A 14,690-nucleotide genomic window follows, 5' to 3' on the forward strand; every position below is an offset into this window, starting at 1 on the left:
TGCCCAGTATCCTATCTTCCGACAGTGGCCAGTGCCAGGTGCCCCAGAGGGAATGAACAGAACAGGTAATCATCAAGTGATCCATCCCCTGTCACTCACTCCCAGCTTCTGGCAAACAGAGGCTAGAGACATCATTCCTGCCCATCCTGGCTAATAGCCATTGATGGACCTACCTTCCATGAATTTATCGAGTTCTTTTTTGAACGCTGTTATGGTCTTGGCCTTCACAACATCCTCTGGCAAGGAGTTCCACAGGTTGACTGTGCGTTGTGTGAAAAAAATACTTCCTTTTTGTTTTAAACCTGCTGCCTATTAATTTCACTTGGTGACCCCTAGTTCTTGAGTTATGAGAAGTAGTAAACAACACTTCCTTATCTAGTTTCTCTACACTAGTAATGATTTTATAGACCTCAATCATATCTCCCCTTAGAGGTCTCTTCTCCAAGCTGAAAAGTCCCAGTCTTATTATTCTTTCCTCATATGGAAGCCTTTCCATACCCCTAATCATTTTTGTTGCCCTCTTCTGAACCTTTTCCAATTCCAGTATATCTTTTTTGAGATGGGGCGACCACATCTGCACACAGTATTCAAGACGTGGGCATGGATTTATACAGAGGCAACATGATATTTTCTGTCCTATTATCTATCCCTTTCTTAATTATTCCCAGCATTCTGTTTGCTTTTTTAACTGCCGCTGCACACTGGGTGGATGTTTTCAGAGAACTATCCATAATGACTCCAAGAGCTCTTTCTTGAGTGGTAACAGCTAATTTAGACCCCCATCATTTTATATGTATAGTTGAGATTATGCTTTCCAATGTGCAGTACTTTGCATTTATCAACATTAAATTTCATCTGCCATTTTGTTGCCCAGTCACCCAATTCTGAGAGATCCTTTTGGTAGTCCTTCATAGTCTGCCTGGGTCTTATAAAATTACTAAAGATAGTTATCACCTGCAAATTTTGCCACCTCATTGTTTACCCCTTTTTCTAGATCATTTATTAATATGTTGAATAGGACTGGTCCCAGAACAGACCCCTGGGAGACACCACTATTTACCTCTCTCCATTATGAAAACTGACCATTTATTCCAACCCTTTGTTTCCTATCTTTTAACCAGTTACCAATCCATGAGAGCATCTTCCCTCTTTACCTGTGGCAGCTTACTTTGTTTTTAAGAGCCTTTGGTGAGGGACCTTGTTAAAGGCTTTCTGAAAATCTAAGTACACTATATCCACTGGATTCCCCTTGTCCACATGCTTGTTGACCCCCTCAAAGAATTCTGGTAGATCAGTGAGGCATGATTTCCCTTTACTAAAACCATGTTGACTCTGCCTCAACAAATTATGTTCATCTATGTGTCTGACAATATTGTTCTTTATTATAGTTGCAACCAATTTGCCTGGTACTGAAGTCAGGCTGACAGGCCTGTAATTGCCTGGATCACCTCTGAAGCCCTTTTTAAAAATTGGCGTCACCTTAGCTATCCTCCAGTCATCTGGTACGGAAGCTGATTTACAGGCTACAATTAGTAGTTCTGCAATTTCACATTTGAGTTCCTTCAGAACTCTTGGGTGAATGTCATCTGGTCCTGGTGACTTATTACTGTTTAATTTATCAATTTGTTCCAAAACCACCTCTAATGATACCTCAGTCTGGGACAGTTCCTCAGATCTATCACCTAAAAAGAATGGCTGAGGTTTGGGAATCTCCCTCACATCCTCAGCCATGAAGCCCGATGCAAATAATTCATTTAGTTTCTCCGCAATGGCCTTAATCGTCCTTGAGTGTTCTTTTAGCACCTCCATCGTCCAGTGGCCCCACTGGTTGCTTAGCAGGCTTCCTGCTTCTGATGTAACTAAAAAAAAATTGCTATTACTTTTTGAGTCTTTGGCTAACTGTTCCTCAAATTCTTTTTTGGCCTTCCTAATTGCATTTTTACACTTCATTTGCCAGTGTTTATGCTCCTTTCTATTTTCCTCACTAGGATTTAACTTCCACTTTTTAAAGGATGCCTTTTTGACTCTCACTGCTTCTTTTATTTTGTTGTTTAGCCATGGTGGCTCTTTTTTGGTTCTCTTACTATGTTTTTTTTAAAAACTATTATTAGTTTAGTAATTAGCAGAACTACTAATTGTAGCCTGTAACACAGCTTCCGTACCAGATGACTGGAGGATAGCTAAGGTGAGTCATCCTTCCGGTATAGGCTCCCCCTTTCCCAAAAGTTTCCGCAGTTCCTAATAAATCTAAACCCCTCCTCCCTACACCATCGTCTCATCCACCCATTGAGACTCTGCAGTTCTGCATGTCTAACTGGCCCTGCATGTGGAACTGGGAGCATCTCAGAGAATGGTACTATGGAGGTCCTGGACTTCAATCTCTTACCTAGCAGCCTAAATTTGGCCTCTGGGACCTCTCTCCTATCCTTCCCTATGTCACTGGTACCTACATGTACCACGACCACCGGCTCCTCCCCAGCACTACACGTAAGTCTATCTAGATGTCTCAAGAGATCCGTAACCTTCGCACCAGGCAGGAAGTCACCATGCGGTTCTCCTGGTCATGGAAAACCCAGCTATCTATGTTTCTAATGATTGAATTGCCCATTACTAATACCTGCCTCTTTCTAATAGCTGGAGTTTCCTCCCCCGGAGAGGTATCCTCAGTGCGAGAGGATACCACAACATCATCTGGAAGTAGGATCCCAACTATGGGATTGTTTCCCTCTGCTCCAGTTAGATGCTCTCCTTCCCTGGGACTTTCATCCTCCTCAACAGCACAGAGGCTGTCAGACCACGGGTGGGACTGTTCTACTGTGTCCTGGAAAGTCTTATCTATGTACCCCTCTGTCTCCCTCAGCTCCTCCAGTTTAGCCACTCTGGTCTCCAAAGCCCATACATGGTCTCTGAGGGCCAGGAGCTCCTTGCAGTGAATACAAACATACGCCACCTGCCCCTAGGGCAGGTAATCATACATGCTACACTGAGTGCAATAAACTGGATAGCCCCCACTCTGTTGCTGGACTTCTGCCTGCATTCTCTTTTTACTCCTGCAGCTGGTTCCTTTGTTGTTGTTTCGTTTGTATCAAGGGTGTGTTTTTGGCTTTTAAGTTTAAAGAATGTTGAATTCTAGCCCCTGCTCATACTCCCCCTGGAGAACTCCCTCGCAAAACTCCCCTGTTCACTAGCTCCTCTGGCTGCTTAGGAGCGGGCTTTTTAAAGCCCTGGTTGCCCTGAGTAGCCCTGCCCCCTGGTTAAGGGTTGATGGGTGCTAAAAGGCTTAGGGATCACAGCCTCATTAAGAAGCTCTCAGCCTTGCCTAGCAGGCCGCTAGGCTCAGCACCCACACGGTCAGCGCACAGTCCCCCAAACAAAGAAACAGAGCACACAGTATATTTCTGTCGAGCAGCAAGCACAGCACAAATACACACACACACTACAGTCAACAAACTTACCCCAAGGGTCACGTAATTGCTCCTCCTTCACCTGGAGAACTCCCTTGTAAAACTCCCCTGTTAGCCGCTCCTGTTCACTAGCTCCTTTGGTCACTTAGGAGCGGGCTTTTTAAAGCCCTGGTCTCCCTGAGTAGCCCTGGACCCTGGTTAAGGGTTGATGGGTGCTAAAAGGCTTATGGATCACAGTCTCGTTAAGAAGCTCTCAGCCTTGCCTAGCATGCCGCTAGGCTCAGCACCCACACGGTCAGCGCACAGTCCCCCAAACAAACAGAGCACACAGTATATCACTTGGGACTTTTAAAACTAGACTGAACAAAGCACTAGGAAATGTACTGTAAAGCCTCATGGCCCAAGGCACATAGGTGAGATGATGTCATAGACTTTTTCCATATATATCATATGAATATTTCCCTTATTTTTATATCCCAGCTCTCTGTCACTACACATTTTAGATTAAAGTATTTTTCAGAAGGAAAGAAAGGACTATTTCAGATGAGATCTGGCAAGTGAGTTCTTGTCAAAAATGTCTTTAGAAAACCCCTCAGAACCCATGGCTCGCAAAATGATTTGCATAAGCTGGATACTCGGTCTTAGAGTTGGAACTGTTCTAACCTGTGACAAATTCTTCAGTCTGGACTGTCTTCCAGATCATTTCCATTGACAGGGGCAAGAGAACTGAAGTCTGCATTCTGCACTAATTAATGACCTTCAGGAGCAGGCCCCCAGTTGAAATGCTGACACACTTTTGCACATACTTTATTTGTGTAAGGGGGTCATTGAGCCTGTTTGATGGTACCTCTACCCTTCCTGCCTTCCAGAGTTCTAACTTAGAAACTAAAACATTATAGCTAGTTCTTATTCAATATTTGAGTTGTTAAATGTATATGACTACAGTATTTTTTTTTAAAAAGCTATAGCAGGATTTCATTGTTTTTTGCATAATGTGGATAAGCACTAAGAAGGATGATGGTACAAACTGGGCCAGATCCTCAGTAAATTGACGTTAAGTGACTTCTATGAAGCTGTGCTGATTTACATGAGGTGAAGATCTGGCTTGGTGAGTTTCATCATTTTCAAAGGGGAAAATGCCCTGGATATCACAGAATATCAGGGTTGGAAGGGACCTCAGGAGGTCATCTAGTGCAACCCCGTGCTCAAATCAGGACCAATCCCCAACTAAATCATCCCAGCCAGGGCTTTGTCAAGCCTGACCTTAAAACCCTTTAAGGAAGGAGATTCCACAACCCCCTAGGTAACCCATTCCAGTGCTTCACCACCCTCCTAGTGAAAAAGTTTTTCCTAATATCCGACCTAAACCTCCCCCACTGCAACTTGAGACCATTACTCCTTGTTCTGTCATCTGGTACCACTGAGAACAGTCTAGAGCCATCCTCTTTGGAACCCCCCTTTCAGGGAGTTGAAAGCAGCTATCAAATCCCCCCTCACTCTTCTCTTCTGCAGACTAAATAATCCAGTTCCCTCAGCCTCATAGGAAACTCCTATGTTCTATAATCTAGAAATTTTGAAAGCACAATTTTCCTCTTTGAAATTAGAGTTGTGTGTGGATATACCCCCAAAGAATTACACTTATCATAGAGAGTTCAAGGCCAGGAGGGACTACCTGATCATCTAGTCCAGTGGTGGGCAACCTGCAGCCCGTCAGGATAATCAGTCTGCTTACATTGACCATCTGCAGGCACAGCCACCCGCAGCTCCCAGTGACTGCGGTTCGCTGCTCCCAGCCAATGGGAGCTGTGGGCCACAGGGACATTCTGGCCATCATTTCTCGCAGCTCCCATTGGCCAGGAACAGTGAACCACGGCCACTGGGAGCTGCGGGCAGCTGTGCCTGCAAACAGTCAATGCAAACAAACTGTCTCACGGCCCACCAGTGGATTACCCTGACGGGCCGTGTGCGGCCCACAGGCCACCCACTACTGATTTAGTCTGACCTCTTGTACATCACAGGCCTCGAAACACCACCCAGCCACCTTTACACCAACCCCACCAATCAGAGTTAGACCAAAGTATTACAGCCCTCAGGGATGTATAGTATTCTTCCCTGTACTTTCAATACCAAGTTCAAACCCCTTGGTTCAAAACCAAGTTCAAATACCAAGAAAACCCAAGTTTTTCTACCCTTTCTGGAAATCAGATTTTCTTCATTTCTGTTGTCACTATTTTTATTAGCCATAATGTTAATGAAGTTATGATGTGGTGTTTAGCTATATTGAAGCACATATGGTAAATAGTTATCACTCTCTTTGTTCATATTTTGCAGTACTCTGAAAGTGATCAGAGATAGTGTTTTCTAGCCAGAAAAATAATACAACAAAATAATTTATGATATTAACTTTTCCAGATTTTAAATGCTTTAAAATGAAACATTCGCTTTCCCATATGAAAATACTATGGCATTGATTATAATGTCATTTCTTACATTTCTTATGGAGGATAAGAAGTATATGGATATGGTGGTGTAAGCTTCCTTTCTGTCTGTTTTTCTCATTAATGGCCCATTCTTCTCTTCTTCTACAAGTTTTTCCAGATTTGATACTTTCCTCAGAATGATCATAATTTATTGAGTGTGCCTGGTAACTTAGCACACCCTCCCCTCAGTTCTTTCTCCATAATCTATTGAGCTTTCTGCTTATCATCCTCAGAGTCCTCAAAGAAAACATATCCACAGTTACATAAATCTAGAGGTTTGAGGGCTAGCAGGAAGGCCTGAAGAGTTTTTATCATTATATAGATATGGGGCAGATGCATAGTGGACAGTGCAGGGGGAGGAACTGTCTTGGTTCAGGCTACAGGGTCACTCCATGGAGGCTGCTCTAAGTCAGCTGGAGTAGGTTCTGCAGTTCCTTACATGCATTCCCAGCTCACTGAGGCAATTGCGTAAGGGGAAAAAAGGAAGAACGGAAAGATCTCTGCAATGGAAGATCCCCGCCCCCCAGCATCTCCTTCCCCGGGTCACATCTTGCCCCCTGCATATTGCAGCAGTACGTATCCCTACCTATTGCAAAGCACAACTGCATCACTTCTGCTTCCAAGGAGAATCTGTAGCCCCAGACTCAGGAAAAGGACTTGCTACACAGAGAACAAAGTATACACATGAGTAAGAATTGTCCATTAACCTCCTCTCTACTCTACCCTGAAACAAGGTATTTCAAATGGAGTTTCTTTGACCACCTAAGTCTGGAGTCTCCACAAGCAGAAACTCTCCACTGTTTTTCTGTCTTAATGGGTGTAGAGGACAATTTGGTCTTTTGTCTCTGTCCCTAAAAGCACTACAGCTGTCAAACATAAGACATGTGCTTCCAAAAGGAAAGCACTATGAATTCTTAATGTCTCTCTACATCATCCATGTGCTCCATAACTGCCGGACAAACAGTCCACTGAAATACCACCAGCCTTTCCCAGTGCTTATGCAATCAAAATACAAACCTATAGTGCTTTAGGATCTCAAACTATGGAACTAACAGTAGCATCTACAATTGCACAATGCCAATATTTGGCATGTCCAAATGTTTCTAAGATTATGCTTTTCTGTGCAGAGGAGGAAGTCACCTGGGATTCTCTTTTTCTGTTACTCCCTCTGTCCACCACCCAAATAAGCTTATTTATTTTTATGGCTCATAAAATAAGCCATATTTTAAGACCTGCTGCTCACAAACCAGGAAGAATTAGTAGGGGAAGCAAAAGTGGATGGGAACCTGGGAGGCAGTGACCATGAGATGGTCGAGTTCAGGATCCTGACACAGGGAAGAAAGGAGAGCAGCAGAATACGGACCCTGGACTTCAGAAAAGCAGACTGTGACAACCTCAGGGAACTGATGGGCAGGATCCCCTGGGAGAATAACATGAGGGGGAAAGGAGTCCAGGAGAGCTGGCTGTATTTTAAAGAATCCTTATTGAGGTTACAGGGACAAACCATCCCGATGTGTAGATAGAACAGTAAATATGGCAGGCGACCAGCTTGGCTTAACAGTGAAATCCTTGCTGATCTTAAACACACAAAAAAAGTTTACAAGAAGTGGAAGATTGGACAAATGACCAGGGAAGAGTATAAAATATTGCTCTGGCATGCAGGAGTGAAATCAGGAAGGCCAAATCACACCTGGAGTTGCAGCTAGCAAAAGATGTTAAGAGTAACAAGAAGGGTTTTTCCGGTATGTTAGCAACAAGAAGAAAGTCAAGGAAAGTGTGAGCCCCTTACTGAATGAGGGAGGCATCCTAGTGACACAGGATGTGGAAAAAGATAATGTACTCAATGCTTTTTTTGCCACTGTCTTCATTAACAAGGTCAGCTCCTAGACTGCTGCACTGGGCAGCACAGCATGGGGAGGAGGTGACCAGCCCTCTGTGAAGAAAGAAGTGGTTCGGGACTATTTAAAAAAGCTGGATGAGAACAAGTCTAGGGGGCCGGATGCGCTGCATCCAAGAGTGCTAAAGAACTTGGCGGATGTGATTTTAGAGACATTGGCCATTATATTTGAAAACTCATGGCGATCGGGGGAGCTCACGGGTGAATGGAAAAAGGCTAATGTAGTGCCCATCTTTAAAAAAGGGAAGAAGGAGGATCCTGGGAACTACAGGCCAGTCAGCCTCACCTCATTCCTGGAAAAATCATGGAGCAGGTCCTCAAGGAATCAATTCTGAAGCACTTAGTGGAGAGAAAAGTAATCAGGAACAGTCAGCATGGATTCACCAAGGGCAAGTCATGCCTGACTAATCTAATTGCCTTCTATGACAAGATAATTGGCTCTGTGGATGAGGGAAAAGCAGTGGACGTGTTGTTCCTTGACTTTAGCAAAGCTTTTGATACGGTTTCCCACAGTATTCTTGCCAGTAAATTAAAGAAGTATGGGCTGGATGAATGGACTGTAAGGTGGATAGAAAGCTGGCTAGATTGTCGGGCTCAAAAATGATTAGGGGACTGGAACACATGATTTATGAGGAGAGGCTGAGGGAACTGGGATTGTTTAGTTTGCGGAAGGGAAGAATGAGGGGGGATTTGATCGCTGCTTTCAACTACCTGAAAGGGGGCTTCAAAGGGGATGGATCTAGACTGTTCTCAGTGGTAGCAGATGACAGAACGAGGAGTAATGGTCTCAAGTTGCAGTGGGGGAGATTTAGGTTAGATATTAGGAAAAACTTTTTCACTAGGAGGGTGGTGAAACACTGGAATATGTTACCTAGGGAGATGGTGGAATCTCCTTCCTTAGAAGTTTTTAAGGTCAGGATTGACAAAGCTCTGGCACTTTAAGGCTCTAAATATAGGTTTGTAAAAAGGAATTTTACTAGGGCTGTCAATTAATTGCAGTTATCTCACACGATTAACTCAAAAATTAATCACGATTTAAAAAATTAAATCGTTAGTTCTTCAGCCCAGTAGGTGCTTCGTGGAGGTTGCATTAGCTGGGCTGGTGGAAACCCTGACAGCATAGCTCCAATGCAGCTAGAAGAGAGAAGTGGAGAAGGAATACCAGAATCAGCATAGCACCTTGGCCTCTTGCAAATTCTGTGAGAGCCATGGTAGTTGGGGGCAGAACTGAAAAGGAAGGACAATCCCTCTGAATGGTCTTGGAAAAACTCTGTGAGGAGATTCCTTGTGGAGTTCCATCCCACTCCTCCCCTGGGTATTTCTTTCAGGGGGAGAGGATCCAGACTGACAGGAACACAGTGTAAATTTCAATACAGAAAGGACTTTTTAACGTTTAAATATTCCCCAGCAGTGTGAACCCAAACTCAACAGCGGTGCGTTAATGCACGAGAGCCATTGTGATGTTAAAGAGAAATAAAAGTGGCCAGTCTGTTTTCACTGTGCAGGAAATGGTGGGAATATGAGAAAAGGAAAGAGCTGGGGGAGGGGAGTAGGACAGCAGGGTAAATGAGAGAGTGTGGGGATGCTGAAGTTTCCAAGGGTTGAGGCTGAAGAAACAAGGGATTGAGAAAGGCTAGCCTGAGCAGTCGCATGATGCTTGCTTCCGCCCTCGACCCAAGCATATCACCTTTGATGAGGAAGAGAAGTCCTCTCTCAGTGGGGGAGGAGCATCATGTCTTAAGGCATGTGACTAGGAGTCAGAAGACCTGATCTCTGTACCTGTCTCTGCCACTGATCTGCTGTTCGACCCTGAGCAAGTCACTTTGCTGCTTTGTTTCCCTTTCCAGTTCCTGGCGGTTGTCTGTCTTGTCTATTTAGATTGTAAGCTCATCGGGGCAGGGACTCTCTCTCATTGTGTGTCTGGATAGTGCCCAGGCTGCTGGGATCTCAATCCTAGTTAGAGCCCTTAGGTGCTACTCTAATAAAAATAATTATGGGATAGTTAAGGTGAGAGATGGTTCTGAAAAGTGAAGATGAGACGGATAAGAGGTGTAAATGAAAGAATATGGACAAACTCAAAGGAATGGGGAGAAAAAATAAACAGGAAGGAAAAGAGTATGCAGCTAAGACAATGTGGGAGCTACAGCGAATGATAAGAATAAAGAAATATGAAAAGGGAAATCAAAAGCAGTAAGATGCACAAAATTTTAATATGAGTACATTTGAAACTACTTGTTCATGTTCCTACATTTCATTTTACTTCCCTTGTCACAAAAGATTAAAGAATGGCAAAGCAGAGGAGGAAGTGACAAGAGGGACCAGAGGAGATGGTCCTAGCCTAGGATTATATAAGCATTTTCACTTTTTCTAGTCTGTGCACTGATGCCATCCTGCTCTTTATCAACCCTCCATGAATCTCGGTCTCTAATTTGTCGATGATAAATCTGGAAACCTCTAATGTTAAGTGAAACTCTGGGATGTTGTATGTCATGGAATCACCTTTAAACTTACAGTACAACTATAACCCATCACACCCCAGCACACTGCTTGAAAGATCAGTTATTAATATATGAGCTGTTATAGATGGCCCTCTGCCACTACAATTGCACTAAACCTTAGTGTGTCTATACCTGGATTCCCTTTTCACTACTACTACTACTACTGATAAATGTGTGGCAGGGCAGTCTGAGCAACAAGGGGCCCGAATGAAAACGCATTGAAGTCAGTAAGATTCCTTCCATGAATTCCTGTGGACACTGGATTGTGCCCAAGGTGTGGGATTCAGAATTCACATGATGGTATGGAAGAACTGGGTATTTTGTTGATCAGGAGGAATGAGGTGAGGAAGAAGTCAAGTACTGGGACAAAACACAGAAAGGGCTGTGGGGCTGTTTTCAAAATGTGACTACACAGCTTGAGAATCTCTCTTTCTTTCCCAATTTAAGTAAAAACAAGCTATTCTAGCAGGTATTTAGAGACATCCTGTTCCATTCATTTCAGCAGTCTGAGGCAGACGCATGTTAGCTGATGGATCGTAGGCCACCCAGTGGCATGCTTTCCTCACCTGACAGAACAATTTATTTCAACCTGCTGTCTTTACTTGCACTGGCAGATCCAGAATTTGTTAGTGTGATATAAGGCTGGTTTGAAGTCCATGTCCCAGTTCCGTGCATTGTTGCTAATTCCTCTGTGTCTAAATGTAGAAAGAATATAAATATCAAATTCAGGAACATTTTATTTTTTTCACCTCTATATCCCAGAGTGATTGTTATTTTATTTTATTTTTGTCATTTGCTTGAGTAGAGTTTTCCATTCCGTCAATAGCACGCTCACCAGTTCCTTCCCTAAGCTCAAATCCAAATGCAATATCACTTCATAAAAAGACTTATGTCAGCTGGCAGCAGCCATGAGAATGTCTGTATTTATTCTGTGTGATATCTATGGACTCCAATTATGACACTGTTTGAGATTGCGCTGTATATACAGAAGTTCTATGTAGGAACAAGATGTCCTGTTATAAACAGGAAAGACCAGCTTGATGTTCTCTGCTGCAGGTGCCTCCAACACTGGCTTTGCAATTTTTCCCTCCCTTTTTTTTTTTGAATACAATGGATTATTTTTCTTGACAGAGCCTAGTTATTCATTTGCATAGGAAATCTGAAGCTGTTGTTGCTGAAAAGAACCTGTATTGCAACTCCATTGAGATGACCGTCACAGAGTAAACCAATCCTTCTTCCTCCTCCTGCTGTTGATACTAATTTCCCATCCAAGGTATGCTTAAGTGGACCTCACAGATTTTAACTACATCATGCATTGAAATGAAATCACCAGCTGTACTCCGGCAGATGAGGTGGATCTATGTGGTCCTCCAGCTGTACAGAATTCTTTTCCCCATGAAATTTCCATGCTCAATACAAGGGAAATCTTGCTATCTGATAGGTTTTTTTTTCTTTCTCTTTCTCTATTGCAGTATCATATGAGTGCAGGAAACTAATCTGCTGTTAGTTACTCCAATCTGGAACAGCTCCATTGGTTAGGACCAGAATCATCCATTGTGTTCTGCAGGCAGACCCCAGTCTATGGGCCCCCAGCATGTCATCAATGACAGCACAGCCATACAAGTCTCCTGCTGGCCAAGACTGCCCAGAAAGAGGGCAGGGCCAATTAAGACGATACAGGCCAGGCCACTCAATGTATGTGCTGACTCCCAGATTTTAAAGCTGCCTTCTCCCGTGACAATCCTAACTTCACTGTGCGTGCCCCACAGAGTGCAGAGGATGAATTTTGGCTTACTGACTTCAACTGAGTTATTCTAGACTTACACCAGTTTAACTGGTTTCAGAGTAACAGCCGTGTTAGTCTGTATTCGCAAAAAGAAAAGGAGTACTTGTGGCACCTTAGAGACTAACCAATTTATAAATTGGTTAGTCTCTAAGGTGCCACAAGTACTCCTTTTCTTTTTACCAGTTTAACTGAGAGCAAAATTTGGTCCAGAATGAATGTCACTAAAAGCATTAATTCAATTTTTGTCAGGCTACAAGAAACAGTGGGAAGTTTAAGTAAATTCCAAATCTCTGGCTTTTTCCTACTACAAAAAACAATTAATATATATATTGAATATTTAAATGAGCTTAAACCATGGGAAACAGGTGGCTAACTTCTACTATCAGCTACACAGGTGTAAATCCTGAAGAAGGACAATGACCCTGTGGTACCCTGTACCCCCCTATTCACCACTTGTATATGGTTATGATATATTTTATACAAAGTATGCCTTGTTAGGTATCATTGGAAAATCATAATCTGTTGAACATTACTGTCCTGTTGAAATGTATGTATCATCATTATATATGCAGTTATGAGATTTTGCTATATGTTACTGAAACATGTTGTAAGTCTAGGAAATGCCCACAGAACAGCTCTTTCGAAATAACATAGGAATCATAGAATTATAGGACTGGAAGGGACCTCAATAGGTCATCTAGTCCAGTCCCCTGCACTCATGGCAGGACTAAGTATTATCTAGACCATCCCTGACAGGTGTTTGTCTAACCTGCTCTTAAAAATCACCAATGATGGAGATTCCACAACCTCCCTAGGCAATTTATTCCAGTGCTTAACCACCCTGACAGGAAGTTTTTCTTAATGTCCAATCTAAACCTCCCTTGCTGCAATTTAAGACCACTGCTTCTCGTCTTATCCTCAGAGGTTAAGAAGAACAATTTTTCTCCCTCCTCTTTGTAACAACCTTTTATGTACTTGAAAACTCTCCTCCCCTCTCAGTCTTCTCTTTTCCAGACTAAACAAACCCAGTTTTTTCAATCTTTCTTCATAGGTCATGTTTTCTAGAGCTTTAATCATTTTTGTTGCTATTCTCTGGACTTTCTCCAATTTGTCCACATCTTTCCTGATATGTGATGCCCAGAACTGGACACAATACTCCAGTTGAGGCTAATCAGTGCAGAGTAGAGTGTAAGAATTACTTCTCGTGTCTTGTTTACAACACTCCTGCTAATACATCCCAGATTGATGTTCGCTTTTTTTTGCAACAGTATTACACTGTTGACTCATGTTTAGCTTGTGGTCCACTATGACCCCCAGATTCCCTTCCATAGTACTCCTTCCTAGGCAGTCATTTCCCATTTTGTATGTGTGCAACTGATTGTTCCTTCCTAAGTGGAGTACTTTGCATACGTCCTTATTGAATTTCATCCTATTTCTTTCAGACCATTTCTCCAGTTAGTCCAGATAAGTTTGAATTATAATCCTATCCTTCAAAGCACTTGCAGCCCTTGGTATTGTCCACAAACTTTGTAAGTGTACTCTCTATGTCATTATCTAAATCATTGACGAAGATATTGAATAGAACCAGACCCAAAACTGATCCCTGCAGGATTCCATTCATTATGCCCTTCCAGCATGACTGTGAACCACTGATAACTACTCTCTGGGAACGGTTTTCCAACTAGTTATGCACCCACCATATAGTAGCTCCATCTAGGTTGCATTTCCCTAGTTTGTTTATGAGAAGATCATGCGAGACAGTATCTAAAGCTTTACTAAAGTGAAGATATACCACGTCTACCGCTTCCCCCCATCCACAAGGCTTGTGTTACCCTCTCAAAGAAAGCTATCAGGTTGGTTTGACATGATTTGTTCTTGATAAATCTATGCTGACTGTTACTTATCACCTTATTATCTTCTAGATGTTTGCAAATTGATTGCTTATTTGCTCCATTATCTTTCTGGGTACAGAAGTTAAGCTGACTGGTCTGTAATTCCCCGCATTGTCCTTATTTCCCTTTTTATAGATGGGCACTATATTTGCCCTTCTCCAGTCTTCTGAAATCTCTCCCATCTTCCATGACTTTTCAAAGATAATTGCTAATAGTTCAGATATCTCCTCAGTCAGCTCCTTGAGTATTCTAGGATGCATTTCATCAGGCCCTGGTGACTTGAAGACATCTAATTTGTCTAAGTAATTTTTAACTTGTTCTTTCCCTCTTTTAGCCTCTGATCTTACCTCATTTTCACTGGCATTCACTATATTAGACACCCAATCACTACCAACCTTCTTGATGAAAACCAAAACAAAGAAGTCATTAAGCACCTCTGCCATTTCCACATTTTCTGTTATTGTTTCCACCCCCATCATTGAGTAATGTGCCTACCCTGCCCTTTGTCTTCCTCTTGCTTTTAATGTATCTGTAGAATGTTTTCTTGTTACCCTTTATGTCTCTAGCTAGTTTAATCTCGTTTTGTGCCTTGGCCATTCCAATGTTATCCCTACCTATTTGTGTTATTTTTTTATATTCATCCTTTGTAATTTGACCTAGTTTCCACTTTTTGTAGGACTCTTTTTTTATTTTTAGATCATTGAAGGTCTCTTGGGTTAGCCAGGCTGGTCTC

This window comes from Lepidochelys olivacea, assembly GCF_965140295.1.
Source record: "Lepidochelys olivacea isolate rLepOli2 genome assembly, chromosome: 1".
In the NCBI taxonomy this organism is placed as follows: domain Eukaryota; kingdom Metazoa; phylum Chordata; order Testudines; family Cheloniidae; genus Lepidochelys; species Lepidochelys olivacea.